This window comes from Heterodontus francisci, chromosome 41, assembly GCF_036365525.1.
Source record: "Heterodontus francisci isolate sHetFra1 chromosome 41, sHetFra1.hap1, whole genome shotgun sequence".
In the NCBI taxonomy this organism is placed as follows: Eukaryota; Metazoa; Chordata; class Chondrichthyes; order Heterodontiformes; family Heterodontidae; genus Heterodontus; species Heterodontus francisci.
In genome coordinates this window covers 9731996-9759829 of record NC_090411.1, presented here as the reverse complement: position 1 = coordinate 9759829, position 27834 = coordinate 9731996, and the positions used below count along the sequence as shown (strand labels likewise).

The following is a 27834-nucleotide window of genomic DNA, read 5'->3' as shown; positions in this document are numbered from 1 at the left end:
CTGCAGCAAAGTCAGCCGAGCAGCAGCGCCGTCACTATTGCGAATTCTATTTTTCAGCAGGGGTCTCGCACCCATGGAGGGGGGAAGCTGCACCGCTCCTGGAAACACTGCAATACCAGGTGGATGCATGGAGTGGACGGGGCAAGCCCCTGTTCCATCTCCCTGTCCCAAAAATCAATTTAATATTTGGTCCCCAGATAGGGGACGTATCAGATATTAAACTGATAAGAACAGATACTACACTTGATCTTAGCCAAAAGGCCGAGAAGCGATGGCCGTAAAACTGCGTTTGCTGCGCGCGTCAGGCCCGGCGTGCGGCCTCTACCTCAAAGTAGCCGCCGGGTGGGCGAGCCTAGGGCGAAAGAGGCGACGGCGGGCGGTCTTTGAGCCAGAGCTGCTTTTGTTGCCGGGCCTTGCAAGCAGAAAGGAAAGCACGCGTGCATGCCACGCGCAGCCATTCCTTGCGCTTCTGCGCGAGGCATTGCGCAGGAAAAAAGACACGCGCGCGCTGGGCAGCAAAGGGCGGCCTGCAACTGCGGGGCAATCCAACAGGGGGCAGCGTAGCGCCCACGGAAAACTGCAGCAAAGTCAGCCGAGCAGCAGCGCCGTCACTATTGCGAATTCTATTTTTCAGCAGGGGTCTCGCCCCCATGGAGGGGGGAAGCTGCACCGCTCCTGGAAACACTGCAATACCAGGTGGATGCATGGAGTGGACGGGGCAAGCCCCTGTTCCATCTCCCTGTCCCAAAAATCAATTTAATATTTGGTCCCCAGATAGGGGACGTATCAGATATTAAACTGATAAGAACAGATACTACACTTGATCTTAGCCAAAAGGCCGAGAAGCGATGGCCGTAAAACTGCGTTTGCTGCGCGCGTCAGGCCCGGCGTGCGGCCTCTACCTCAAAGTAGCCGCCGGGTGGGCGAGCCTAGGGCGAAAGAGGCGACGGCGGGCGGTCTTTGAGCCAGAGCTCCTTTTGTTGCCGGGCCTTGCAAGCAGAAAGGAAAGCACGCGTGCATGCCACGCGCAGCCATTCCTTGCGCTTCTGCGCGAGGCATTGCGCAGGAAAAAAGACACGCGCGCGCTGGGCAGCAAAGGGCGGCCTGCAACTGCGGGGCAATCCAACAGGGGGCAGCGTAGCGCCCACGGAAAACTGCAGCAAAGTCAGCCGAGCAGCAGCGCCGTCACTATTGCGAATTCTATTTTTCAGCAGGGGTCTCGCCCCCATGGAGGGGGGAAGCTGCACCGCTCCTGGAAACACTGCAATACCAGGTGGATGCATGGAGTGAACGGGGCAAGCCCCTGTTCCGTCTCCCTGTCCCAAAAATCAATTTAATATTTGGTCCCCAGATAGGGGACGTATCAGATATTAAACTGATAAGAACAGATACTACACTTGATCTTAGCCATAAGGCCGAGAAGCGATGGCCGTAAAACTGCGTTCGCTGCGCGCGTCAGGCCCGGCGTGCGGCCTCTACCTCAAAGTAGCCGCCGGGTGGGCGAGCCTAGGGCGAAAGAGGCGACGGCGGGCGGTCTTTGAGCCAGAGCTCCTTTTGTTGCCGGGCCTTGCAAGCAGAAAGGAAATCACGCGTGCATGCCACGCGCAGCCATTCCTTGCGCTTCTGCGCGAGGCATTGCGCAGGAAAAAAGACACGCGCGCGCTGGGCAGCAAAGGGCGGCCTGCAACTGCGGGGCAATCCAACAGGGGGCAGCGTAGCGCCCACGGAAAACTGCAGCAAAGTCAGCCGAGCAGCAGCGCCGTCACTATTGCGAATTCTATTTTTCAGCAGGGGTCTCGCACCCATGGAGGGGGGAAGCTGCACCGCTCCTGGAAACACTGCAATACCAGGTGGATGCATGGAGTGGACGGGGCAAGCCCCTGTTCCATCTCCCTGTCCCAAAAATCAATTTAATATTTGGTCCCCAGATAGGGGACGTATCAGATATTAAACTGATAAGAACAGATACTACACTTGATCTTAGCCAAAAGGCCGAGAAGCGATGGCCGTAAAACTGCGTTTGCTGCGCGCGTCAGGCCCGGCGTGCGGCCTCTACCTCAAAGTAGCCGCCGGGTGGGCGAGCCTAGGGCGAAAGAGGCGACGGCGGGCGGTCTTTGAGCCAGAGCTCCTTTTGTTGCCGGGCCTTGCAAGCAGAAAGGAAAGCACGCGTGCATGCCACGCGCAGCCATTCCTTGCGCTTCTGCGCGAGGCATTGCGCAGGAAAAAAGACACGCGCGCGCTGGGCAGCAAAGGGCGGCCTGCAACTGCGGGGCAATCCAACAGGGGGCAGCGTAGCACCCACGGAAAACTGCAGCAAAGTCAGCCGAGCAGCAGCGCCGTCACTATTGCGAATTCTATTTTTCAGCAGGGGTCTCGCCCCCATGGAGGGGGGAAGCTGCACCGCTCCTGGAAACACTGCAATACCAGGTGGATGCATGGAGTGAACGGGGCAAGCCCCTGTTCCATCTCCCTGTCCCAAAAATCCATTTAATATTTGGTCCCCAGATAGGGGACGTATCAGATATTAAACTGATAAGAACAGATACTACACTTGATCTTAGCCATAAGGCCGAGAAGCGATGGCCGTAAAACTGCGTTCGCTGCGCGCGTCAGGCCCGGCGTGCGGCCTCTACCTCAAAGTAGCCGCCGGGTGGGCGAGCCTAGGGCGAAAGAGGCGACGGCGGGCGGTCTTTGAGCCAGAGCTCCTTTTGTTGCCGGGCCTTGCAAGCAGAAAGGAAAGCACGCGTGCATGCCACGCGCAGCCATTCCTTGCGCTTCTGCGCGAGGCATTGCGCAGGAAAAAAGACACGCGCGCGCTGGGCAGCAAAGGGCGGCCTGCAACTGCGGGCCAATCCAACAGGGGGCAGCGTAGCGCCCACGGAAAACTGCAGCAAAGTCAGCCGAGCAGCAGCGCCGTCACTATTGCGAATTCTATTTTTCAGCAGGGGTCTCGCACCCATGGAGGGGGGAAGCTGCACCGCTCCTGGAAACACTGCAATACCAGGTGGATGCATGGAGTGGACGGGGCAAGCCCCTGTTCCATCTCCCTGTCCCAAAAATCAATTTAATATTTGGTCCCCAGATAGGGGACGTATCAGATATTAAACTGATAAGAACAGATACTACACTTGATCTTAGCCAAAAGGCCGAGAAGCGATGGCCGTAAAACTGCGTTTGCTGCGCGCGTCAGGCCCGGCGTGCGGCCTCTACCTCAAAGTAGCCGCCGGGTGGGCGAGCCTAGGGCGAAAGAGGCGACGGCGGGCGGTCTTTGAGCCAGAGCTCCTTTTGTTGCCGGGCCTTGCAAGCAGAAAGGAAAGCACGCGTGCATGCCACGCGCAGCCATTCCTTGCGCTTCTGCGCGAGGCATTGCGCAGGAAAAAAGACACGCGCGCGCTGGGCAGCAAAGGGCGGCCTGCAACTGCGGGGCAATCCAACAGGGGGCAGCGTAGCGCCCACGGAAAACTGCAGCAAAGTCAGCCGAGCAGCAGCGCCGTCACTATTGCGAATTCTATTTTTCAGCAGGGGTCTCGCCCCCATGGAGGGGGGAAGCTGCACCGCTCCTGGAAACACTGCAATACCAGGTGGATGCATGGAGTGAACGGGGCAAGCCCCTGTTCCATCTCCCTGTCCCAAAAATCAATTTAATATTTGGTCCCCAGATAGGGGACGTATCAGATATTAAACTGATAAGAACAGATACTACACTTGATCTTAGCCATAAGGCCGAGAAGCGATGGCCGTAAAACTGCGTTTGCTGCGCGCGTCAGGCCCGGCGTGCGGCCTCTACCTCAAAGTAGCCGCCGGGTGGGCGAGCCTAGGGCGAAAGAGGCGACGGCGGGAGGTCTTTGAGCCAGAGCTCCTTTTGTTGCCGGGCCTTGCAAGCAGAAAGGAAAGCACGCGTGCATGCCACGCGCAGCCATTCCTTGCGCTTCTGCGCGAGGCATTGCGCAGGAAAAAAGACACGCGCGCGCTGGGCAGCAAAGGGCGGCCTGCAACTGCGGGGCAATCCAACAGGGGGCAGCGTAGCGTCCACGGAAAACTGCAGCAAAGTCAGCCGAGCAGCAGCGCCGTCACTATTGCGAATTCTATTTTTCAGCAGGGGTCTCGCCCCCATGGAGGGGGGAAGCTGCACCGCTCCTGGAAACACTGCAATACCAGGTGGATGCATGGAGTGGACGGGGCAAGCCCCTGTTCCATCTCCCTGTCCCAAAAATCAATTTAATATTTGGTCCCCAGATAGGGGACGTATCAGATATTAAACTGATAAGAACAGAGTTTTTTTTTTATTTCCAAAATATACTTTATTCATAAAAATCTGTAAAAATTACATTGCCAAACAGTTTGCAAACAGCACCAAAAAATACAAACATTGCAAGGGAGATCAGTTTCCTTCAATACTGTCATGAGTTTCTTCCCAACCCTTCCGTTTCACAATTGTCATGTCAATTACAGTTTTACATTTACAGCAATTGAGAATATTAACGATACAGTTCGAGGGGTTTCCCTTGGATCCAGCCCCTCAGTCCAGCTTGGTGGGGGAACCTTACACTGTGGTCTTTCCCCATTGAGCCTTTGCTGCGGCTGCCCCAAGCTTTAGTGCGTCCCTCAGCACGTAGTCCTGGACCTTGGAATGTGCCAGTCTGCAACATTCGGCGGTGGACAACTCTTTGCGCTGGAAGACCAGCAAGTTTCGGGCAGACCAAAGGGCGTCTTTCACCGAATTGATAGTCCTCCAGCAGCAGTTGATGTTTGTCTCGGTGTGCGTCCCTGGGAACAGCCCGTAGAGCACAGACTCCTGTGTTACAGAGCTGCTTGGGACGAACCTTGGCAAAAACCACTGCATCTCTTTCCACACCTGCTTTGCAAAGGCACATTCCAGGAGAAGGTGGGCGACCGTCTCTTCCCCACCACAGCCAACGCGGGGGCACTGTGCGGAGGGGGCGAGACTTCGGGTGTGCATGAAGAATCTGACGGGGAGGGCCCTTCTCACCACCAGCCAAGCTACGTCTTGGTGCTTGTTTGAAAGTTCTGGTGATGAGGCATTCCGCCAAATGACTTTGACGGTCTGCTCGGGGAACCATCCGACAGGATCCACCGTTTCCTTTTCCCGTAGGGCCTTGAGGACATTCCGTGCAGACCACTGCCTGATGGACCGGTGGTCAAAGGTGTTTTTCCGCAGAAACTGCTCCACGAAGGATAGGTGGTACGGCGCCGCCCAACTGCACGGAGCGTTCCGCGGCAATGTGACCAGGCCCATCCTTCGCAACACCGGGGACAGATAGAACCTCAGCACGTAGTGACACTTGGAGTTTGCGTACTGGGGATCGACACATAGCTTGATGCAGCCGCACACGAAGGTGGTCATCAGGATGAGGGCCACGTTGGGTACATTTTTCCCGCCCATGTCCAGAGATTTGAACATCGTGTCCCTCCGGACCCGGTCCATTTTAGATCCCCAGACGAAGCGGAAAATGGCTCGGGTGACTGCCACGGCGCAGGAGTGGGGTATGGGCCAGACCTGCGCCACGTAGAGCAACAACGTGAGCGCCTCGCACCTGATGACCAGGTTCTTACCCACAATGGAGAGAGATCGCTGCCCCCACATGTCCAACTTTTGTCGTACCTTGGCTACTCGCTCCTCCCATGTTTTGGTGCACGCCCCGGCCCTTCCGAACCATATCCCCAGCACCTTCAGGTAATCTGACCTGACGGTGAAGGGGACAAAGGATCGTTCAGCCCAGTTCCCAAAGAACATGGCCTCGCTCTTGCCGTGGTTAACTTTGGCTCCCGAGGCCAGTTCGAACTGGTCGCAGATGCTCATCAGTCTGCGCACGGACAGCGGATCCGAGCAGAAGACGGCGACGTCATCCATGTACAGGGAGGTTTTGACCTGAGTGCCTCCGCTGCCTGGGATTGTCACCCCTCTTATGCTCGCATCCTTCCTAATAGACTCAGCAAAGGGTTCAATACAGCAAACAAACAAGACCGGGGAAAGAGGACAGCCCTGTCTGACTCCAGATTTGATCGGGAAACTTTCAGATTCCCACCCGTTGATTGAGACTGCGCTACTGATGTTTGTGTAGAGCAGTTGGATCCAATTGCAGATTCCCTCCCCAAACCCCATTTTGGAAAGCACGTCCATCATGTAGGTGTGCGATATCCTGTCAAAAGCCTTCTCCTGGTCCAGGCTGATGAGGCAGGTGTCCACCCTCCTGTCCCGTACGTAGGCGATCGTATCCCTGAGTAGCGCGAGGCTATCAGAGATCTTCCTGCCGGGTACAGTACAGGTCTGATCGGGGTGAATCACCAGCTCCAGAGCAGACTTGACTCGACTGGCTATGACTTTGGACAGAATCTTGTAATCAACATTAAGCAGTGAGATGGGCCGCCAATTTCTGATTTCTACCCTCTCCCCCTTCTGCTTGTAAATGAGGGTGATGATGCCTTTTCTCATGGATTCTGACATGCTACCGGCCAGGAGCATACTCTCGTATACTTCCAGCAGGTCCGGGCCGACCCAGTCCCACAGGGCCGAGTACAACTCGACCGGTAAGCCGTCGCTCCCGGGAGTTTTACTCGCCTCGAAAGACTCGACGGCCTTTGTCAGCTCGTCCAGAGTTAGCGGCTTGTCCAGTCCCTCCCTCCTGCTGTCATCTAAGACCTCTGTGATAGATGACAGGAAGGACTGGGAGGCTCTGCTGTCTGTGGGCTTCGCGTCATACAGCCCAGCATAAAAGGATTTGCTGATCCTTAGTATGTCGGACTGCGAAGACGTTACCGAGCCATCTTCTTCCTTCAGGCTGCTGATAACAGAGCTCTCTCTGTGTACCTTTTGGAAGAAGTAACGCGAGCACGTCTCATCCTGCTCGATGGAGCGGACTCTGGACCGGAAGATGATCTTGGAGGCCTCCTTGGCAAAGAGCGAGGCCTGCTGGCTCTTCACCTCCTGGAGGTCCTCCTTGACCTCGACCCCCATTGACTGCAACCGGAGTAGATTTTGCATAATTTTCTGGAGTCGGGACAGTTCCCTCTGTCTCTCTCTCGCCTTCTGAACACCTTTGTGGATGAAGAACCTCTTGATGTTCTCCTTTATCGCTTCCCACCAGTGAACTGGAGACTCAAAGAGGGGTTTCACGGTCCTCCAACCTTTGTAATCCCTTTTGAGTTCCTCAACGTTCTCTGGGGTCAGCAGTGTCGCATTGAGCTTCCACGTCCCTCTGCCAACCCGCTGGTCGTCCTGTAAGTGACAGTCGGCCAGTAAGAGGCAGTGGTCGGAGAAGAACACCGGCTTGACGTCGGTGGATCCGACCGTGACAGCACGGGAAACAAACAGGAAGTCAATCCTGGAACGGGCAGACCCGTCCGATCTTGACCATGTGTATCTGCGCTGCGCTCCGTCTGCAGGTTTGCTGAAGACGTCGTGCAGTTTGGCATCCTTAACTGTTTCTATGAGGAATCTGGACGTAGCGTCCAGTTTGCTGTCGTCACTGCCGGATCGTCCAGCCGCATCGATGATGCAGTTGAAGTCACCGCCTAGGATGACCGGCCTGGACGTCGCCAGCAGCAGTGGGAGCTGCTGGAAGACGGTCAGCCGCTCGCTGCGTTGTACCGGGGCGTACACGTTGATCAACCGGAGCGGAGCGTTGTTGTACATCACGTCTGCTACGAGGAGGCGGCCGCCCACCACCTCCTTAACTTCGGAGATGGTGAAGTTACCTCCCCGCAGCAGAATACCCAGGCCGGAGGAACGGCAGTCATTACCCCCCGACCAGATCGATGGCCCGTGGGACCACCATCGCGACCACTGCCTGTAGGTGCTGAGGTGTGGTATTCCACACTCCTGCAGAAACAGTAGGTCAGCTTTGACCTTGGCAAGGTAATCCAAGGTTGAAACACATCGCGTAGTCGATTTAATGCTACGCACATTAATGGAAGCAATTCTTACACCCATTTTTTACTAAAAATTAGTTGTTGCTTCCCATACCATTTGTCCTCGCTAGTCCCAGTCCTTCCCCTTCGGGATGTTCCTGCATACCCATCGTATGCGCAAGCAGTTTCACGTTGGTTGGGCTCAGAAACCCCTCCTGATTTTTCCTGCAGGGTTTGTGCCGCTCGGGTGACATCGGGGGGGTCTTGTAGGCAGAGAGGATTGGGTTGTCCTCAGCTGCTTCCATCTGTTCCTCCTCGAAAACATCACAGCTCCCGGTCTCCCGGAGCTCAGGTGCGCCAGACGTGTCTTTGCTCCCGGTGTCCCGGAGCTGAGATGCGTTGGCCACGTCGTTACGTGTGGGGAATTGGGGTTGGGGCACGCCGGACCCATCACAGCTTCCAGTGCCCGGGGGCTGGGATGCTTGATCATCCATCTCGGAGTTCTGCCGCCTCTTTTGAAGGGGCTGTCGTTCCAGCATTTCCCCGTCCAGTGAAGAGGAGTTGTTGCAGTCTGATTCAGATGAAAGCCTCCTCTTGCCACTGGTTTGGGTGGTGGCTTTGGGATGTTTTTTCTTTGTGGTTTTCCTCTGGACCACTTGCCACTGACCTGTTTGTCCATCTGCTGCCTCCTCCTCCATTGATTCTGTCTGTGGAGGAGGGGTTTCCGGGCGCTGGGTAGGTGCTGGGTCGTTGGTTTCAGCCGCCTCCCCTTCCTTCTCAGGTTGAAGTTCCTCACTGCGGAGAAGGTTGCTGGTCTCCTTTCGAACAGCGGACGCCTTCGTCGAACCTTCGCCCGGCCATTCCTTGGACCTTGCCGCCTGAGCATAGCTGAGACAACGTTTGGGGCAGGTCTTGTAGAGATGGCCTGCCGCACCGCACAAGTTGCAACACTTAGTCTGCTTACAGTCCTTGGTCTGATGGCCTTCCTCCTTGCAGTTCTTGCAAACAACCGTGCTGCAGTTGGCTGCCATGTGACCAGATTTGCCACAGGTGCGACAAACTCTGGGCTGCCCAGCGTAGACCAAGAAGCCTCGACTTCCCCCGATAGCGAAGCTGGAGGGAGGGTGGATGATGGCTCCACTGGGATCTACCTTCAAGGTCACCTTGACCTGCCGCTTGCTAGTCCAGATCCCAAAGGGGTCCTTGACATCAGTGCTGCTGCCGGCCACCTCGACGTACCTGGCGAGAAAGGTGAGTACATCCACCACCGGAACATGGGGGTTGTAGAGGTGAATCGTCACCACCCGGTCCCGTTGTGACGGAAGCGTGAAGAGCGGCTCCGCTGTGAGGATCGACAGTGGAGCCCGGTCCCCTTTCTCCTTGAACGCCTTCAGGAACTTGATGCATCCCGCCACGTTCCGGAACGTCACGTCGAAGTATCCACTGCTGGGGAAATCCTGCAGGCAGAAGACATCCGTCGCTTGAAATCCGCAGCAATCGAAGAGAATTTTCTTGATGAAGAAGGTGCGATCGACCGGTGCATCTCCTTCCTTGTCCTTCACGACCACCCGAACGGTGTTGCGCACTCCCTGGCCCGAAGCTCGAAAATTGGTTATAGCCATTTCACTCAAAGCTTCCCCAGGATCAAAAGGCAATGATCATGGTCTCTTCTCAATCAAATAAGCACTGATAAGAACAGATACTACACTTGATCTTAGCCAAAAGGCCGAGAAGCGATGGCCGTAAAACTGCGTTTGCTGCGCGCGTCAGGCCCGGCGTGCGGCCTCTACGTCAAAGTAGCCGCCGGGTGGGCGAGCCTCGGGCGAAAGAGGCGACGGCAGGCGGTCTTTGAGCCAGAGCTCCTTTTGTTGCCGGGCCTTGCAAGCAGAAAGGAAAGCACGCATGCATGCCACGCGCAGCCATTCCTCGCGCTTCTGCGCGAGGCATTGCGCAGGAAAAAAGACAACCGCACGCGCTGGGCAGCAAAGGGCGGCCTGCAACTGCGGGGCAATCCAACAGGGGGCAGCGTAGCGCCCACGGAAAACTGCAGCAAAGTCAGCCGAGCAGCAGCGCCGTCACTATTGCGAATTCTATTTTTCAGCAGGGGTCTCGCCCCCATGGAGGGGGGAAGCTGCACCGCTCCTGGAAACACTGCAATACCAGGTGGATGCATGGAGTGGACGGGGCAAGCCCCTGCGCCATCTCCCTGTCCCAAAAATCAATTTAATATTTGGTCCCCAGATAGGTGACGTATCAGATATTAAACTGATAAGAACAGATACTACACTTGATCTTAGCCAAAAGGCCGAGAAGCGATGGCCGTAAAACTGCGTTTGCTGCGCGCGTCAGGCCCGGCGTGCGGCCTCTACGTCAAAGTAGCCGCCGGGTGGGCGAGCCTCGGGCGAAAGAGGCGACGGCGGGCGGTCTTTGAGCCAGAGCTCCTTTTGTTGCCGGGCCTTGCAAGCAGAAAGGAAAGCACGCGTGCATGCCACGCGCAGCCATTCCTTGCGCTTCTGCGCGAGGCATTGCGCAGGAATAAAGACAACCGCGCGCGCTGGGCAGCAAAGGGCGGCCTGCAACTGCGGGGCAATCCAACAGGGGGCAGCGTAGCGCCCAGGGAAAACTGCAGCAAAGTCAACAGCGCCGTCACTATTGCGAATTCTATTTTTCAGCAGGGGTCTCGCCCCCATGGAGGGGGGAAGCTGCACCGCTCCTGGAAACACTGCAATACCAGGTGGATGCATGGAGTGGACGGGGCAAGCCCCTGCTCCATCTCCCTGTCCCAAAAATCAATTTAATATTTGGTCCCCAGATAGGGGACGTATCAGATATTAAACTGATAAGAACAGATACTACTTTTTTTTTTCCCAAAATATACTTTATTCATAAAAATCTGTAAAAATTACATTGCCAACCAGTTTCCAAACAGCACGAAAAAATACAAACATTGCAAAAGAGATCAGTTTCTTTCAATAATGTCATGAGTTTCTTCCCAACCCTTCCGTTTCACAATTGTCATGTCAATTACAGTTTTACATTTACAGCAATTGAGAATATTAACGATACAGTTCGAGGGGCTTCCCATGGTTCCAGCCCCTCAGTCCAGCTTGGTGGGGGAACCTTACACTGTGGTCTTTCCCCATTGAGCCTTTGCTGCGGCTGCCCCAAGCTTTAGTGCGTCCCTCAGCACGTAGTCCTGGACCTTGGAATGTGCCAGTCTGCAACATTCGGTGGTGGACAACTCTTTGCGCTGGAAGACCAGCAAGTTTCGGGCAGACCAAAGGGCGTCTTTCACCGAATTGATAGCCCTCCAGCAGCAGTTGATGTTTGTCTCGGTGTGCGTCCCTGGGAACAGCCCGTAGAGCACAGACTCCTGTGTTACAGAGCTGCTTGGGATGAACCTTGACAAAAACCACTGCATCTCTTTCCACACCTGCTTTGCAAAGGCACATTCCAGGAGGAGGTGGGCGACCGTCTCTTCCCCACCACAGCCAACGCGGGGGCACTGTGCGGAGGGGGCGAGACTTCGGGTGTGCATGAAGGATCTGACGGGGAGGGCCCTTCTCACCACCAGCCAAGCTACGTCTTGGTGCTTGTTTGAAAGTTCTGGTGATGAGGCATTCCGCCAAATGACTTTGACAGTCTGCTCGGGGAACCATCCGACAGGATCCACCGTTTCCTTTTCCCGTAGGGCCTTGAGGACATTCCGTGCAGACCACTGCCTGATGGACCGGTGGTCAAATGTGTTTTTCCGCAGAAACTGCTCCACGAAGGATAGGTGGTACGGCGCCGCCCAACTGCACGGAGCGTTCCGCGGCAATGTGACCAGGCCCATCCTTCGCAACACCGGGGACAGATAGAACCTCAGCACGTAGTGACACTTGGAGTTTGCGTACTGGGGATCGACACATAGCTTGATGCAGCCGCACACGAAGGTGGTCATCAGGATGAGGGCCACGTTGGGTACATTTTTCCCGCCCATGTCCAGAGATTTGAACATCGTGTCCCTCCGGACCCGGTCCATTTTAGATCCCCAGACGAAGCGGAAAATGGCTCGAGTGACTGCCACGGCGCAGGAGTGGGGTATGGGCCAGACCTGCGCCACGTAGAGCAACAACGTGAGCGCCTCGCACCTGATGACCAGGTTCTTACCCACAATGGAGAGAGATCGCTGCCCCCACATGCCCAACTTTTGTCGTACCTTGGCTACTCGCTCCTCCCATGTTTTGGTGCACGCCCCGGCCCTTCCGAACCATATCCCCAGCACCTTCAGGTAATCTGACCTGACGGTGAAGGGGACAAAGGATCGGTCAGCCCAGTTCCCAAAGAACATGGCCTCGCTCTTGCCGTGGTTAACTTTGGCTCCCGAGGCCAGTTCGAACTGGTCGCAGATGCTCATCACTCTGCGCACGGACAGCGGATCCGAGCAGAAGACGGCGACGTCATCCATGTACAGGGAGGTTTTGACCTGAGTGCCTCCGCTGCCTGGGATTGTCACCCCTCTTATGCTCGCATCCTTCCTAATAGACTCAGCAAAGGGTTCAATACAGCAAACAAACAAGACCGGGGACAGAGGACAGCCCTGTCTGACTCCAGATTTGATCGGGAAACTTTCAGATTCCCACCCGTTGATTGACACTGCGCTACTGATGTTTGTGTAGAGCAGTTGGATCCAATTGCAGATTCCCTCCCCAAACCCCATTTTGGAAAGCACGTCCATCATGTAGGTGTGCGATATCCTGTCAAAAGCCTTCTCCTGGTCCAGGCTGATGAGGCAGGTGTCCACCCTCCTGTCCCGTACGTAGGCGATCGTATCCCTGAGTAGCGCGAGACTATCAGAGATCTTCCTGCCGGGTACAGTACAGGTCTGATCGGGGTGAATCACCAACTCCAGAGCAGACTTGACTCGACTGGCTATGACTTTGGACAGAATCTTGTAATCAACATTAAGCAGTGAGATGGGCCGCCAATTTCTGATTTCTGCCCTCTCCCCCTTCTGCTTGTAAATGAGGGTGATGATGCCTTTTCTCATGGATTCTGACATGCTACCGGCCAGGAGCATACTCTCGTATACTTCCAGCAGGTCCGGGCCGACCCAGTCCCACAGGGCCGAGTACAACTCGACCGGTAAGCCGTCGCTCCCGGGAGTTTTACTCGCCTCGAAAGACTCGACGGCCTTTGTCAGCTCGTCCAGAGTTAGCGGCTTGTCCAGTCCCTCCCTCCTGCTGTCATCTAAGACCTCTGTGATAGATGACAGGAAGGACTGGGAGGCTCTGCTGTCTGTGGGCTTCGCGTCATACAGCCCAGCATAAAAGGATTTGCTGATCCTTAGTATGTCGGACTGCGAAGACGTTACCGAGCCATCTTCTTCCTTCAGGCTGCTGATAAGATAAGAACAGATACTACACTTGATCTTAGCCAAAAGGCCGAGAAGCGATGGCCCTAAAACTGCGTTTGCTGCGCGCGTCAGGCCCGGCGTGCGGCCTCTACGTCAAAGTAGCCGCCGGGTGGGCGAGCCTCGGGCGAAAGAGGCGACGGCGGGCGGTCTTTGAGCCAGAGCTCCTTTTGTTGCCGGGCCTTGCAAGCAGAAAGGAAAGCACGCGTGCATGCCACGCGCAGCCATTCCTTGCGCTTCTGCGCGAGGCATTGCGCAGGAATAACGACAACCACGCGCGCAAGGCAGCAAAGGGCGGCCTGCAACTGCGGGGCAATCCAACAGGGGGCAGCGTAGCGCCCACGGAAAACTGCAGCAAAGTCAGCCGAGCAGCAGCGCCGTCACTATTGCGAATTCTATTTTTCGGCAGGGGTCTCGCCCCCATGGAGGGGGGAAGCTGCACCGCTCCTGGAAACACTGCAATACCAGGTGGATGCATGGAGTGGACGGGGCAAGCCCCTGTTCCATCTCCCTGTCCCAAAAATCAATTTAATATTTGGTCCCCAGATAGGGGACGTATCAGATATTAAACTGATAAGAACAGATACTACACTTGATCTTAGCCAAAAGGCCGAGAAGCGATGGCCGTAAAACTGCGTTTGCTGCGCGCGTCAGGCCCGGCGTGCGGCCTCTACCACAAAGTAGCCGCCGGGTGGGCGAGCCTAGGGCGAAAGAGGCGACGGCAGGCGGTCTTTGAGCCAGAGCTCCTTTTGTTGCCGGGCCTTGCAAGCAGAAAGGAAAGCACGCGTGCATGCCACGCGCAGCCATTCCTTGCGCTTCTGCGCGAGGCATTGCGCAGGAATAAAGACAACCGCGCGCGCTGGGCAGCAAAGGGCGGCCTGCAACTGCGGGGCAATCCAACAGGGGGCAGCGTAGCGCCCACGGAAAACTGCAGCAAAGTCAGCAGCGCCGTCACTATTGCGAATTCTATTTTTCAGCAGGGGTCTCGCCCCCATGGAGGGGGGAAGCTGCACCGCTCCTGGAAACACTGCAATACCAGGTGGATGCATGGAGTGGACGGGGCAAGCCCCTGCTCCATCTCCCTGTCCCAAAAATCAATTTAATATTTGGTCCCCAGATAGGGGACGTATCAGATATTAAACTGATAAGAACAGATACTACTTTTTTTTTTCCCAAAATATACTTTATTCATAAAAATCTGTAAAAATTACATTGCCAACCAGTTTCCAAACAGCACGAAAAAATACAAACATTGCAAAAGAGATCAGTTTCTTTCAATAATGTCATGAGTTTCTTCCCAACCCTTCCGTTTCACAATTGTCATGTCAATTACAGTTTTACATTTACAGCAATTGAGAATATTAACGATACAGTTCGAGGGGCTTCCCATGGTTCCAGCCCCTCAGTCCAGCTTGGTGGGGGAACCTTACACTGTGGTCTTTCCCCATTGAGCCTTTGCTGCGGCTGCCCCAAGCTTTAGTGCGTCCCTCAGCACGTAGTCCTGGACCTTGGAATGTGCCAGTCTGCAACATTCGGTGGTGGACAACTCTTTGCGCTGGAAGACCAGCAAGTTTCGGGCAGACCAAAGGGCGTCTTTCACCGAATTGATAGCCCTCCAGCAGCAGTTGATGTTTGTCTCGGTGTGCGTCCCTGGGAACAGCCCGTAGAGCACAGACTCCTGTGTTACAGAGCTGCTTGGGATGAACCTTGACAAAAACCACTGCATCTCTTTCCACACCTGCTTTGCAAAGGCACATTCCAGGAGGAGGTGGGCGACCGTCTCTTCCCCACCACAGCCAACGCGGGGGCACTGTGCGGAGGGGGCGAGACTTCGGGTGTGCATGAAGGATCTGACGGGGAGGGCCCTTCTCACCACCAGCCAAGCTACGTCTTGGTGCTTGTTTGAAAGTTCTGGTGATGAGGCATTCCGCCAAATGACTTTGACGGTCTGCTCGGGGAACCATCCGACAGGATCCACCGTTTCCTTTTCCCGTAGGGCCTTGAGGACATTCCGTGCAGACCACTGCCTGATGGACCGGTGGTCAAAGGTGTTTTTCCGCAGAAACTGCTCCACGAAGGATAGGTGGTACGGCACGTCCCAACTGCACGGAGCGTTCCGCGGCAATGTGACCAGGCCCATCCTTCGCAACACCGGGGACAGATAGAACCTCAGCACGTAGTGACACTTGGAGTTTGCGTACTGGGGATCTACACATAGCTTGATGCAGCCGCACACGAAGGTGGTCATCAGGATGAGGGCCACGTTGGGTACATTTTTCCCGCCCATGTCCAGAGATTTGAACATCGTGTCCCTCCGGACCCGGTCCATTTTAGATCCCCAGACGAAGCGGAAAATGGCTCGGGTGACTGCCACGGCGCAGGAGTGGGGTATGGGCCAGACCTGCGCCACGTAGAGCAACAACGTGAGCGCCTCGCACCTGATGACCAGGTTCTTACCCACAATGGAGAGAGATCGCTGCCCCCACATGCCCAACTTTTGTCGTACCTTGGCTACTCGCTCCTCCCATGTTTTGGTGCACGCCCCGGCCCTTCCGAACCATATCCCCAGCACCTTCAGGTAATCTGACCTGACGGTGAAGGGGACAAAGGATCGGTCAGCCCAGTTCCCAAAGAACATGGCCTCGCTCTTGCCGTGGTTAACTTTGGCTCCCGAGGCCAGTTCGAACTGGTCGCAGATGCTCATCAGTCTGCGCACGGACAGCGGATCCGAGCAGAAGACGGCGACGTCATCCATGTACAGGGAGGTTTTGACCTGAGTGCCTCCGCTGCCTGGGATTGTCACCCCTCTTATGCTCGCATCCTTCCTAATAGACTCAGCAAAGGGTTCAATACAGCAAACAAACAAGACCGGGGACAGAGGACAGCCCTGTCTGACTCCAGATTTGATCGGGAAACTTTCAGATTCCCACCCGTTGATTGACACTGCGCTACTGATGTTTGTGTAGAGCAGTTGGATCCAATTGCAGATTCCCTCCCCAAACCCCATTTTGGAAAGCACGTCCATCATGTAGGTGTGCAATATCCTGTCAAAAGCCTTCTCCTGGTCCAGGCTGATGAGGCAGGTGTCCACCCTCCTGTCCCGTACGTAGGCGATCGTATCCCTGAGTAGCGCGAGGCTATCAGAGATCTTCCTGCCGGGTACAGTACAGGTCTGATCGGGGTGAATCACCAGCTCCAGAGCAGACTTGACTCGACTGGCTATGACTTTGTAAGCACTGATAAGAACAGACACTACACTTGATCTTAGCCAAAAGGCCGAGAAGCGATGGCCGTAAAACTGCGTTTGCTGCGCGCGTCAGGCCCGGCGTGCGGCCTCTACGTCAAAGTAGCCGCCGGGTGGGCGAGCCTCGGGCGAAAGAGGCGACGGCGGGCGGTCTTTGAGCCAGAGCTCCTTTTGTTGCCGGGCCTTGCAAGCAGAAAGGAAAGCACGCGTGCATGCCACGCGCAGCCATTCCTTGCGCTTCTGCGCGAGGCATTGCGCAGGAAAAAAGACAACCGCGCGCGCTGGGCAGCAAAGGGCGGCCTGCAACTGCGGGGCAATCCAACAGGGGGCAGCGTAGTGCCCACGGAAAACTGCAGCAAAGTCAGCCGAGCAGCAGCGCCGTCACTATTGCGAATTCTATTTTTCAGCAGGGGTCTCGCCCCCATGGAGGGGGGAAGCTGCACCGCTCCTGGAAACACTGCAATACCAGGTGGATGCATGGAGTGGACGGGGCAAGCCCCTGCTCCATCTCCCTGTCCCAAAAATCAATTTAATATTTGGTCCCCAGATAGGGGACGTATCAGATATTAAACTGATAAGAACAGATTTTTTTTTTTTATTTCCAAAATATACTTTATTCATAAAAATCTGTAAAAATTACATTGCCAAACAGTTTCCAAACAGCACCAAAAAATACAAACATTGCAAGGGAGATCAGTTTCCTTCAATACTGTCATGAGTTTCTTCCCAACCCTTCCGTTTCTCAATTGTCATGTCAATTACAGTTTTACATTTACAGCAATTCAGAATATTAACGATACAGTTCGAGGGGTTTCCCATGGATCCAGCCCCTCAGTCTAGCTTGGTGGGGGAACCTTACACTGTGGTCTTTCCCCATTGAGCCTTTGCTGCGGCTGCCCCAAGCTTTAGTGCGTCCCTCAGCACGTAGTCCTGGACCTTGGAATGTGCCAGTCTGCAACATTCGGTGGTGGACAACTCTTTGCGCTGGAAGACCAGCAAGTTTCGGGCAGACCAAAGGGCGTCTTTCACCGAATTGATAGTCCTCCAGCAGCAGTTGATGTTTGTCTCGGTGTGCGTCCCTGGGAACAGCCCGTAGAGCACAGACTCCTGTGTTACAGAGCTGCTTGGGATGAACCTTGACAAAAACCACTGCATCTCTTTCCACACCTGCTTTGCAAAGGCACATTCCAGGAGGAGGTGGGCGACCGTCTCTTCCCCACCACAGCCAACGCGGGGGCACTGTGCGGAGGGGGCGAGACTTCGGGTGTGCATGAAGGATCTGACGGGGAGGGCCCTTCTCACCACCAGCCAAGCTACGTCTTGGTGCTTGTTTGAAAGTTCTGGTGATGAGGCATTCCGCCAAATGACTTTGACGGTCTGCTCGGGGAACCATCCGACAGGATCCACCGTTTCCTTTTCCCGTAGGGCCTTGAGGACATTCCGTGCAGACCACTGCCTGATGGACCGGTGGTCAAAGGTGTTTTTCCGCAGAAACTGCTCCACGAAGGATAGGTGGTACGGCACGTCCCAACTGCACGGAGCGTTCCGCGGCAATGTGACCAGGCCCATCCTTCGCAACACCGGGGACAGATAGAACCTCAGCACGTAGTGACACTTGGAGTTTGCGTACTGGGGATCTACACATAGCTTGATGCAGCCGCACACGAAGGTGGTCATCAGGATGAGGGCCACGTTGGGTACATTTTTCCCGCCCATGTCCAGAGATTTGAACATCGTGTCCCTCCGGACCCGGTCCATTTTAGATCCCCAGACGAAGCGGAAAATGGCTCGGGTGACTGCCACGGCGCAGGAGTGGGGTATGGGCCAGACCTGCGCCACGTAGAGCAACAACGTGAGCGCCTCGCACCTGATGACCAGGTTCTTACCCACAATGGAGAGAGATCGCTGCCCCCACATGCCCAACTTTTGTCGTACCTTGGCTACTCGCTCCTCCCATGTTTTGGTGCACGCCCCGGCCCTTCCGAACCATATCCCCAGCACCTTCAGGTAATCTGACCTGACGGTGAAGGGGACAAAGGATCGGTCAGCCCAGTTCCCAAAGAACATGGCCTCGCTCTTGCCGTGGTTAACTTTGGCTCCCGAGGCCAGTTCGAACTGGTCGCAGATGCTCATCAGTCTGCGCACGGACAGCGGATCCGAGCAGAAGACGGCGACGTCATCCATGTACAGGGAGGTTTTGACCTGAGTGCCTCCGCTGCCTGGGATTGTCACCCCTCTTATGCTCGCATCCTTCCTAATAGACTCAGCAAAGGGTTCAATACAGCAAACAAACAAGACCGGGGACAGAGGACAGCCCTGTCTGACTCCAGATTTGATCGGGAAACTTTCAGATTCCCACCCGTTGATTGACACTGCGCTACTGATGTTTGTGTAGAGCAGTTGGATCCAATTGCAGATTCCCTCCCCAAACCCCATTTTGGAAAGCACGTCCATCATGTAGGTGTGCAATATCCTGTCAAAGGCCTTCTCCTGGTCCAGGCTGATGAGGCAGGTGTCCACCCTCCTGTCCCGTACGTAGGCGATCGTATCCCTGAGTAGCGCGAGGCTATCAGAGATCTTCCTGCCGGGTACAGTACAGGTCTGATCGGGGTGAATCACCAGCTCCAGAGCAGACTTGACTCGACTGGCTATGACTTTGTAAGCACTGATAAGAACAGACACTACACTTGATCTTAGCCAAAAGGCCGAGAAGCGATGGCCGTAAAACTGCGTTTGCTGCGCGCGTCAGGCCCGGCGTGCGGCCTCTACGTCAAAGTAGCCGCCGGGTGGGCGAGCCTCGGGCGAAAGAGGCGACGGCGGGCGGTCTTTGAGCCAGAGCTCCTTTTGTTGCCGGGCCTTGCAAGCAGAAAGGAAAGCACGCGTGCATGCCACGCGCAGCCATTCCTTGCGCTTCTGCGCGAGGCATTGCGCAGGAAAAAAGACAACCGCGCGCGCTGGGCAGCAAAGGGCGGCCTGCAACTGCGGGGCAATCCAACAGGGGGCAGCGTAGTGCCCACGGAAAACTGCAGCAAAGTCAGCCGAGCAGCAGCGCCATCACTATTGCGAATTCTATTTTTCAGCAGGGGTCTCGCCCCCATGGAGGGGGGAAGCTGCACCGCTCCTGGAAACACTGCAATACCAGGTGGATGCATGGAGTGGACGGGGCAAGCCCCTGCTCCATCTCCCTGTCCCAAAAATCAATTTAATATTTGGTCCCCAGATAGGGGACGCATCAGATATTAAACTGATAAAAACAGATACTACACTTGATCTTAGCCAAAAGGCCGAGAAGCGATGGCCGTAAAACTGCGTTTGCTGCGCGCGTCAGGCCCGGCGTGCGGCCTCTACGTCAAAGTAGCCGCCGGGTGGGCGAGCCTCGGGCGAAAGAGGCGACGGCGGGCGGTCTTTGAGCCAGAGCTCCTTTTGTTGCCGGGCCTTGCAAGCAGAAAGGAAAGCACGCGTGCATGCCACGCGCAGCCATTCCTTGCGCTTCTGCGCGAGGCATTGCGCAGGAATAACGACAACCGCGCGCGCTGGGCAGCAAAGGGCGGCCTGCAACTGCGGGGCAATCCAACAGACGGCAACGTAGCGCCCACGGAAAACTGCAGCAAAGTCAGCAGCGCCGTCACTATTGCGAATTCTATTTTTCAGCAGAGGTCTCGCCCCCATGGAGGGGGGAAGCTGCACCGCTCCTGGAAACACTGCAATACCAGGTGGATGCATGGAGTGGACGGGGCAAGCCCCTGCTCCATCTCCCTGTCCCAAAAATCAATTTAATATTTGGTCCCCAGATAGGGGACGTATCAGATATTAAACTGATAAGAACAGATTTTTTTTTTTTTTATTTCCAAAATATACTTTATTCATAAAAATCTGTAAAAATTACATTGCCAAACAGTTTCCAAACAGCACCAAAAAATACAAACATTGCAAGGGAGATCAGTTTCCTTCAATACTGTCATGAGTTTCTTCCCAACCCTTCCGTTTCTCAATTGTCCTGTCAATTACAGTTTTACATTTACAGCAATTCAGAATATTAACGATACAGTTCGAGGGGTTTCCCATGGATCCAGCCCCTCAGTCTAGCTTGGTGGGGGAACCTTACACTGTGGTCTTTCCCCATTGAGCCTTTGCTGCGGCTGCCCCAAGCTTTAGTGCGTCCCTCAGCACGTCGTCCTGGACCTTGGAATGTGCCAGTCTGCAACATTCGGTGGTGGACAACTCTTTGCGCTGGAAGACCAGCAAGTTTCGGGCAGACCAAAGGGCGTCTTTCACCGAATTGATAGTCCTCCAGCAGCAGTTGATGTTTGTCTCGGTGTGCGTCCCTGGGAACAGCCCGTAGAGCACAGACTCCTGTGTTACAGAGCTGCTTGGGATGAACCTTGACAAAAACCACTGCATCTCTTTCCACACCTGCTTTGCAAAGGCACATTCCAGGAGGAGGTGGGCGACCGTCTCTTCCCCACCACAGCCAACGCGGGGGCACTGTGCGGAGGGGGCGAGACTTCGGGTGTGCATGAAGGATCTGACGGGGAGGGCCCTTCTCACCACCAGCCAAGCTACGTCTTGGTGCTTGTTTGAAAGTTCTGGTGATGAGGCATTCCGCCAAATGACTTTGACGGTCTGCTCGGGGAACCATCCGACAGGATCCACCGTTTCCTTTTCCCGTAGGGCCTTGAGGACATTCCGTGCAGACCACTGCCTGATGGACCGGTGGTCAAAGGTGTTTTTCCGCAGAAACTGCTCCACGAAGGATAGGTGGTACGGCGCCGCCCAACTGCACGGAGCGTTCCGCGGCAATGTGACCAGGCCCATCCTTCGCAACACCGGGGACAGATAGAACCTCAGCACGTAGTGACACTTGGAGTTTGCGTACTGGGGATCTACACACAGCTTGATGCAGCCGCACACGAAGGTGGTCATCAGGATGAGGGCCACGTTGGGTACATTTTTCCCGCCCTTGTCCAGAGATTTGAACATCGTGTCCCTCCGGACCCGGTCCATTTTAGATCCCCAGACGAAGCGGAAAATGGCTCGGGTGACTGCCACGGCGCAGGAGTGGGGTATGGGCCAGACCTGCGCCACGTAGAGCAACAACGTGAGCGCCTCGCACCTGATGACCAGGTTCTTACCCACAATGGAGAGAGACCGCTGCCCCCACATGCCCAACTTTTGTCGTACCTTGGCTACTCGCTCCTCCCATGTTTTGGTGCACGCCCCGGCCCTTCCGAACCATATCCCCAGCACCTTCAGGTAATCTGACCTGACGGTGAAGGGGACAAAGGATCGGTCAGCCCAGTTCCCAAAGAACATGGCCTCGCTCTTGCCGTGGTTAACTTTGGCTCCCGAGGCCAGTTCGAACTGGTCGCAGATGCTCATCAGTCTGCGCACGGACAGCGGATCCGAGCAGAAGACGGCGACGTCATCCATGTACAGGGAGGTTTTGACCTGAGTGCCTCCGCTGCCTGGGATTGTCACCCCTCTTATGCTCGCATCCTTCCTAATAGACTCAGCAAAGGGTTCAATACAGCAAACAAACAAAACCGGGGAAAGAGGACAGCCCTGTCTGACTCCAGATTTGATCGGGAAACTTTCAGATTCCCACCCGTTGATTGACACTGCGCTACTGATGTTTGTGTAGAGCAGTTGGATCCAATTGCAGATTCCCTCCCCAAACCCCATTTTGGAAAGCACGTCCATCATGTAGGTGTGCGATATCCTGTCAAAAGCCTTCTCCTGGTCCAGGCTGATGAGGCAGGTGTCCACCCTCCTGTCCCGTACGTAGGCGATCGTATCCCTGAGTAGCGCGAGGCTATCAGAGATCTTCCTGCCGGGTACAGTACAGGTCTGATCGGGGTGAATCACCAGCTCCAGAGCAGACTTGACTCGACTGGCTATGACTTTGGACAGAATCTTGTAATCAACATTAAGCAGTGAGATGGGCCGCCAATTTCTGATTTCTACCCTCTCCCCCTTCTGCTTGTAAATGAGGGTGATGATGCCTTTTCTCATGGATTCTGACATGCTACCGGCCAGGAGCATACTCTCGTATACTTCCAGCAGGTCCGGGCCGACCCAGTCCCACAGGGCCGAGTACAACTCGACCGGTAAGCCGTCGCTCCCGGGAGTTTTACTCGCCTCGAAAGACTCGACGGCCTTTGTCAGCTCGTCCAGAGTTAGCGGCTTGTCCAGTCCCTCCCTCCTGCTGTCATCTAAGACCTCTGTGATAGATGACAGGAAGGACTGGGAGGCTCTGCTGTCTGTGGGCTTCGCGTCATACAGCCCAGCATAAAAGGATTTGCTGATCCTTAGTATGTCGGACTGCGAAGACGTTACCGAGCCATCTTCTTCCTTCAGGCTGCTGATAACAGAGCTCTCTCTGTGTACCTTTTGGAAGAAGTAACGCGAGCACGTCTCATCCTGCTCGATGGAGCGGACTCTGGACCGGAAGATGATCTTGGAGGCCTCCTTGGCAAAGAGCGAGGCCTGCTGGCTCTTCACCTCTTGGAGGTCCTCCTTGACCTCGACCCCCATTGACTGCAACCGGAGTAGATTTTGCATAATTTTCTGGAGTCGGGACAGTTCCCTCTGTCTCTCTCTCGCCTTCTGAACACCTTTGTGGATGAAGAACCTCTTGATGTTCTCCTTAATCGCTTCCCACCAGTGAACTGGAGACTCAAAGAGGGGTTTCACGGTCCTCCAACCATTGTAATCCCTTTTGAGTTCCTCAACGTTCTCTGGGGTCAGCAGTGTCGCATTGAGCTTCCACGTCCCTCTGCCAACCCGCTGGTCGTCCTGTAAGTGACAGTCGGCCAGTAAGAGGCAGTGGTCGGAGAAGAACACCGGCTTGACGTCGGTGGATCCGACCGTGACAGCACGGGAAACAAACAGGAAGTCAATCCTGGAACGGGCAGACCCGTCCGATCTTGACCATGTGTATCTGCGCTGCGCTCCGTCTGCAGGTTTGCTGAAGACGTCGTGCAGTTTGGCATCCTTAACTGTTTCTATGAGGAATCTGGACGTAGCGTCCAGTTTTCTGTCGTCACTGCCGGATCGTCCAGCCGCATCGATGATGCAGTTGAAGTCACCGCCTAGGATGACCGGCCTGGACGTCGCCAGCAGCAGTGGGAGCTGCTGGAAGACGGTCAGCCGCTCGCTGCGTTGTACCGGGGCGTACACGTTGATCAACCGGAGCGGAGCGTTGTTGTACATCACGTCTGCTACGAGGAGGCGGCCGCCCACCACCTCCTTAACTTCGGAGATGGTGAAGTTACCTCCCCGCAGCAGAATACCCAGGCCGGAGGAACGGCAGTCATTACCCCCCGACCAGATCGATGGCCCGTGGGACCACCATCGCGACCACTGCCTGTAGGTGCTGAGGTGTGGTATTCCACACTCCTGCAGAAACAGTAGGTCAGCTTTGACCTTGGCAAGGTAATCCAAGGTTGAAACACATCGCGTAGTCGATTTAATGCTACGCACATTAATGGAAGCAATTCTTACACCCATTTTTTACTAAAAATTAGTTGTTGCTTCCCATACCATTTGTCCTCGCTAGTCCCAGTCCTTCCCCTTCGGGATGTTCCTGCATACCCATCGTATGCGCAAGCAGTTTCACGTTGGTTGGGCTCAGAAACCCCTCCTGATTTTTCCTGCAGGGTTTGTGCCGCTCGGGTGACATCGGGGGGGTCTTGTAGGCAGAGAGGATTGGGTTGTCCTCAGCTGCTTCCATCTGTTCCTCCTCGAAAACATCACAGCTCCCGGTCTCCCGGAGCTCAGGTGCGCCAGACGTGTCTTTGCTCCCGGTGTCCCGGAGCTGAGATGCGTTGGCCACGTCGTTACGTGTGGGGAATTGGGGTTGGGGCACGCCGGGCCCATCACAGCTTCCAGTGCCCGGGGGCTGGGATGCTTGATCATCCATCTCGGAGTTCTGCCGCCTCTTTTGAAGGGGCTGTCGTTCCAGCATTTCCCCGTCCAGTGAAGAGGAGTTGTTGCAGTCTGATTCAGATGAAAGCCTCCTCTTGCCACTGGTTTGGGTGGTGGCTTTGGGATGTTTTTTCTTTGTGGTTTTCCTCTGGACCACTTGCCACTGACCTGTTTGTCCATCTGCTGCCTCCTCCTCCATTGATTCTGTCTGTGGAGGAGGGGTTTCCGGGCGCTGGGTAGGTGCTGGGTCGTTGGTTTCAGCCGCCTCCCCTTCCTTCTCAGGTTGAAGTTCCTCACTGCGGAGAAGGTTGCTGGTCTCCTTTCGAACAGCGGACGCCTTCGTCGAACCTTCGCCCGGCCATTCCTTGGACCTTGCCGCCTGAGCATAGCTGAGACAACGTTTGGGGCAGGTCTTGTAGAGATGGCCTGCCGCACCGCACAAGTTGCAACACTTAGTCTGCTTACAGTCCTTGGTCTGATGGCCTTCCTCCTTGCAGTTCTTGCAAACAACCGTGCTGCAGTTGGCTGCCATGTGACCAGATTTGCCACAGGTGCGACAAACTCTGGGCTGCCCAGCGTAGACCAAGAAGCCTCGACTTCCCCCGATAGCGAAGCTGGAGGGAGGGTGGATGATGGCTCCACTGGGATCTACCTTCAAGGTCACCTTGACCTGCCGCTTGCTGGTCCAGATCCCAAAGGGGTCCTTGACATCAGTGCTGCTGCCGGCCACCTCGACGTACCTGGCGAGAAAGGTGAGTACATCCACCACCGGAACATGGGGGTTGTAGAGGTGAATCGTCACCACCCGGTCCCGTTGTGACGGAAGCGTGAAGAGCGGCTCCGCTGTGAGGATCGACAGTGGAGCCCGGTCCCCTTTCTCCTTGAACGACTTCAGGAACTTGATGCATCCCGCCACGTTCCGGAACGTCACGTCGAAGTATCCACTGCTGGGGAAATCCTGCAGGCAGAAGACATCCGTCGCTTGAAATCCGCAGCAATCGAAGAGAATTTTCTTGATGAAGAAGGTGCGATCGACCAGTGCATCTCCTTCCTTGTCCTTCACGACCACCCGAACGGTGTTGCGCACTCCCTGGCCCGAAGCTCGAAAATTGGTTATAGCCATTTCACTCAAAGCTTCCCCAGGATCAAAGGCAATGATCATGGTCTCTTCTCAATCAAATAAGCACTGATAAGAACAGATACTACACTTGATCTTAGCCAAAAGGCCGAGAAGCGATGGCCGTAAAACTGCGTTTGCTGCGCGCGTCAGGCCCGGCGTGCGGCCTCTACGTCAAAGTAGCCGCCGGGTGGGCGAGCCTCGGGCGAAAGAGGCGACGGCGGGCGGTCTTTGAGCCAGAGCTCCTTTTGTTGCCGGGCCTTGCAAGCAGAAAGGAAAGCACGCGTGCATGCCACGCGCAGCCATTCCTTGCGCTTCTGCGCGAGGCATTGCGCAGGAATAAAGACAACCGCGCGCGCTGGGCAGCAAAGGGCGGCCTGCAACTGCGGGGCAATCCAACAGGGGGCAGCGTAGCGCCCACGGAAAACTGCAGCAAAGTCAGCCGAGCAGCAGCGCCGTCACTATTGCGAATTCTATTTTTCAGCAGGGGTCTCGCCCCCATGGAGGGGGGAAGCTGCACCGCTCCTGGAAACACTGCAATACCAGGTGGATGCATGGAGTGGACGGGGCAAGCCCCTGTCTCATCACCCTCCGCCCTTCAGGAAATCCCAAAGACCCTTTCATCACACTCCCCACGCCAGGAATTCCCAAAGACCCTTTCATCACGCTCCCCCCCGGCATGAAATCCCAAAGATCCTCTCATCAGCCTCCGCCCCAGGAAATACCAAAGACCCTTTCATCACCCTCCCCCCCTTCAGGAAATCCCAAAGAGCCTTTCATTACCCTTCCCCCTCATGAAATCCCGAAGACCCTTTCATCACCCTCACCCCCCACCCCCCGCCAGGAAATCCCAAAGACCCTTTCATCACCCTCACCCTGCCAGGAAATGCTATAGAAACTTTCATCATCCTCCCCCCCAGGAAATCCCAAACAGCCTTTCATCACCCTCCCCCGCCCAGGAAATCCCAAAGATCCACTCATCACCCTCCCCCCCAGAAAATCACAAAGACCCTTTCATCACCCTCCCCCCCTGGAAATCCCAAAGACACTTTCATCACCATCCTCCCCAGGAAATCCCAGAGAACCTTTCATCACCCTCCCCCCCAGGAAATCCCAAAGACCCACTCATCACCCTCCCCCACAGAAAATCACAAAGACCCTTTCATCACCCTCCCCCCAGGAAATCCCAAAGACCCTTTCATCATCCTTCCACCCAAGAAATCCCAAAGACCCTTTCATCACAATCCCCTACAGGAAATCCCAAAGACCCTGTCATCACCCACCCCACCAAGGAAATCCCAAACACCCTTTCATCAACCTCTCCCACAGGAAATCCCAAAGACCCTTTCATCATGCTCCCCCCCAAGGAAATTCCAAAGAACCTTTCATCACCCTCACCCCCGAGGAAATCCCAAGGAACCTTTCATCACCATCACCCCCAAGGAAATCCCAAAGGCACTTTCATCACCCTCCCCCCCAGGAAATCCCAAAGACCCTTTCATCACCCTCCCCCCCAGGAAATCCCAAAGACCCTTTCGTCACACTCCCCCCGAGGAAATCCCAAGGAACCTTTCATCACCCTCCCCACCCCAGGAAATCCCACAGAATCTTTCATTACCCTCGCCCCCAGGAAATCCCAAAGAATTTTCATCACCCACCCCCGCAGGAAATCCCAAAGACCCTCTCATCACCCTCCCCACGCAGGAAATACCAAAGACCCTTTCATCACACTCCCCACGCAAGGAAATCCCAAAGACCCTTTCATCACGCTCCCCCCCGGCATGAAATCCCAAAGACCCTTTCATCAGCCTCCCCCCCAGGAAATACCAAAGACCCTGTCATCACCCTCCCCCAATTCAGGAAATCCCAAAGACCCTTTCATCATGCTCCCCCCCCAAGGAAATCCCAAAGACCCTTTCATCACCCTCCCCCCAAGGAAATCCCAAAGGCCCTTTCATCACCCTCACCCCCAGGAAATCCCAAAGACCCTTTCGTCACCCTCCCTCCGAGGAAATCCCAAGGAACCTTTCATCACCCTCCCCACCCCAGAAAATCACAAAGACCCTTTCATCACCCTCCCCCCCAAGGAAATCCCAAAGACACATTCATCACCCACCCCCCCAGGAAATCCAAGAGACCCTTTCTTCACCCTCCCCCCCAGGAAATTCCAAAGACACATTCATCACCCTCCCCCCAGGAAATCCCAAAGACCCTTGCATCACCCTCCCTCCCTGGAAATCCCAAAGACCCTTTCATCACCCTCCACCCCTTCAGGAAATCCCA

At 55.4% G+C, this 27834-nt stretch overlaps 11 non-coding genes and 9 pseudogenes across 11 annotated transcripts; all 20 read right to left on the bottom strand.

Annotated features, from left to right (window-relative positions):
- Window positions 1-82: 82 nt before the first annotated feature.
- Window positions 83-273, bottom strand: LOC137354918 (U2 spliceosomal RNA). The gene has a single exon (XR_010970568.1). It is a non-coding gene; the product is annotated as a U2 spliceosomal RNA (small nuclear RNA).
- A 386-nt stretch (window positions 274-659) lies between these two features.
- On the bottom strand, window positions 660-850 carry LOC137354917 (U2 spliceosomal RNA). Its single transcript, XR_010970567.1, has one exon. It is a non-coding gene; the product is annotated as a U2 spliceosomal RNA (small nuclear RNA).
- A 386-nt stretch (window positions 851-1236) lies between these two features.
- Window positions 1237-1427, bottom strand: LOC137353922 (U2 spliceosomal RNA). Its single transcript, XR_010970072.1, has one exon. It is a non-coding gene; the product is annotated as a U2 spliceosomal RNA (small nuclear RNA).
- Window positions 1428-1813: 386 nt separating this feature from the next.
- Window positions 1814-2004, bottom strand: LOC137354916 (U2 spliceosomal RNA). The gene has a single exon (XR_010970566.1). It is a non-coding gene; the product is annotated as a U2 spliceosomal RNA (small nuclear RNA).
- A 386-nt stretch (window positions 2005-2390) lies between these two features.
- Window positions 2391-2581, bottom strand: LOC137353896 (U2 spliceosomal RNA). Its single transcript, XR_010970047.1, has one exon. It is a non-coding gene; the product is annotated as a U2 spliceosomal RNA (small nuclear RNA).
- A 386-nt stretch (window positions 2582-2967) lies between these two features.
- On the bottom strand, window positions 2968-3158 carry LOC137354915 (U2 spliceosomal RNA). Its single transcript, XR_010970565.1, has one exon. It is a non-coding gene; the product is annotated as a U2 spliceosomal RNA (small nuclear RNA).
- A 386-nt stretch (window positions 3159-3544) lies between these two features.
- On the bottom strand, window positions 3545-3735 carry LOC137353832 (U2 spliceosomal RNA). Its single transcript, XR_010969984.1, has one exon. It is a non-coding gene; the product is annotated as a U2 spliceosomal RNA (small nuclear RNA).
- A 386-nt stretch (window positions 3736-4121) lies between these two features.
- LOC137354396 (U2 spliceosomal RNA) lies at window positions 4122-4298 on the bottom strand (annotated as a pseudogene).
- Window positions 4299-9498: 5200 nt separating this feature from the next.
- On the bottom strand, window positions 9499-9607 carry LOC137354624 (U2 spliceosomal RNA; annotated as a pseudogene).
- Window positions 9608-9995: 388 nt separating this feature from the next.
- Window positions 9996-10186, bottom strand: LOC137354029 (U2 spliceosomal RNA). The gene has a single exon (XR_010970179.1). It is a non-coding gene; the product is annotated as a U2 spliceosomal RNA (small nuclear RNA).
- Window positions 10187-10566: 380 nt separating this feature from the next.
- On the bottom strand, window positions 10567-10745 carry LOC137354150 (U2 spliceosomal RNA; annotated as a pseudogene).
- A 2368-nt stretch (window positions 10746-13113) lies between these two features.
- Window positions 13114-13307, bottom strand: LOC137354738 (U2 spliceosomal RNA). Its single transcript, XR_010970490.1, has one exon. It is a non-coding gene; the product is annotated as a U2 spliceosomal RNA (small nuclear RNA).
- Window positions 13308-13695: 388 nt separating this feature from the next.
- On the bottom strand, window positions 13696-13886 carry LOC137354914 (U2 spliceosomal RNA). The gene has a single exon (XR_010970564.1). It is a non-coding gene; the product is annotated as a U2 spliceosomal RNA (small nuclear RNA).
- Window positions 13887-14266: 380 nt separating this feature from the next.
- Window positions 14267-14445, bottom strand: LOC137354147 (U2 spliceosomal RNA; annotated as a pseudogene).
- Window positions 14446-16372: 1927 nt separating this feature from the next.
- On the bottom strand, window positions 16373-16552 carry LOC137354798 (U2 spliceosomal RNA; annotated as a pseudogene).
- Window positions 16553-16940: 388 nt separating this feature from the next.
- LOC137354300 (U2 spliceosomal RNA) lies at window positions 16941-17118 on the bottom strand (annotated as a pseudogene).
- Window positions 17119-19045: 1927 nt separating this feature from the next.
- Window positions 19046-19225, bottom strand: LOC137354797 (U2 spliceosomal RNA; annotated as a pseudogene).
- A 388-nt stretch (window positions 19226-19613) lies between these two features.
- On the bottom strand, window positions 19614-19804 carry LOC137354071 (U2 spliceosomal RNA). The gene has a single exon (XR_010970220.1). It is a non-coding gene; the product is annotated as a U2 spliceosomal RNA (small nuclear RNA).
- Window positions 19805-20184: 380 nt separating this feature from the next.
- On the bottom strand, window positions 20185-20364 carry LOC137354310 (U2 spliceosomal RNA; annotated as a pseudogene).
- A 5200-nt stretch (window positions 20365-25564) lies between these two features.
- Window positions 25565-25672, bottom strand: LOC137354706 (U2 spliceosomal RNA; annotated as a pseudogene).
- Between the last annotated feature and the right edge of the window lie 2162 nt (window positions 25673-27834).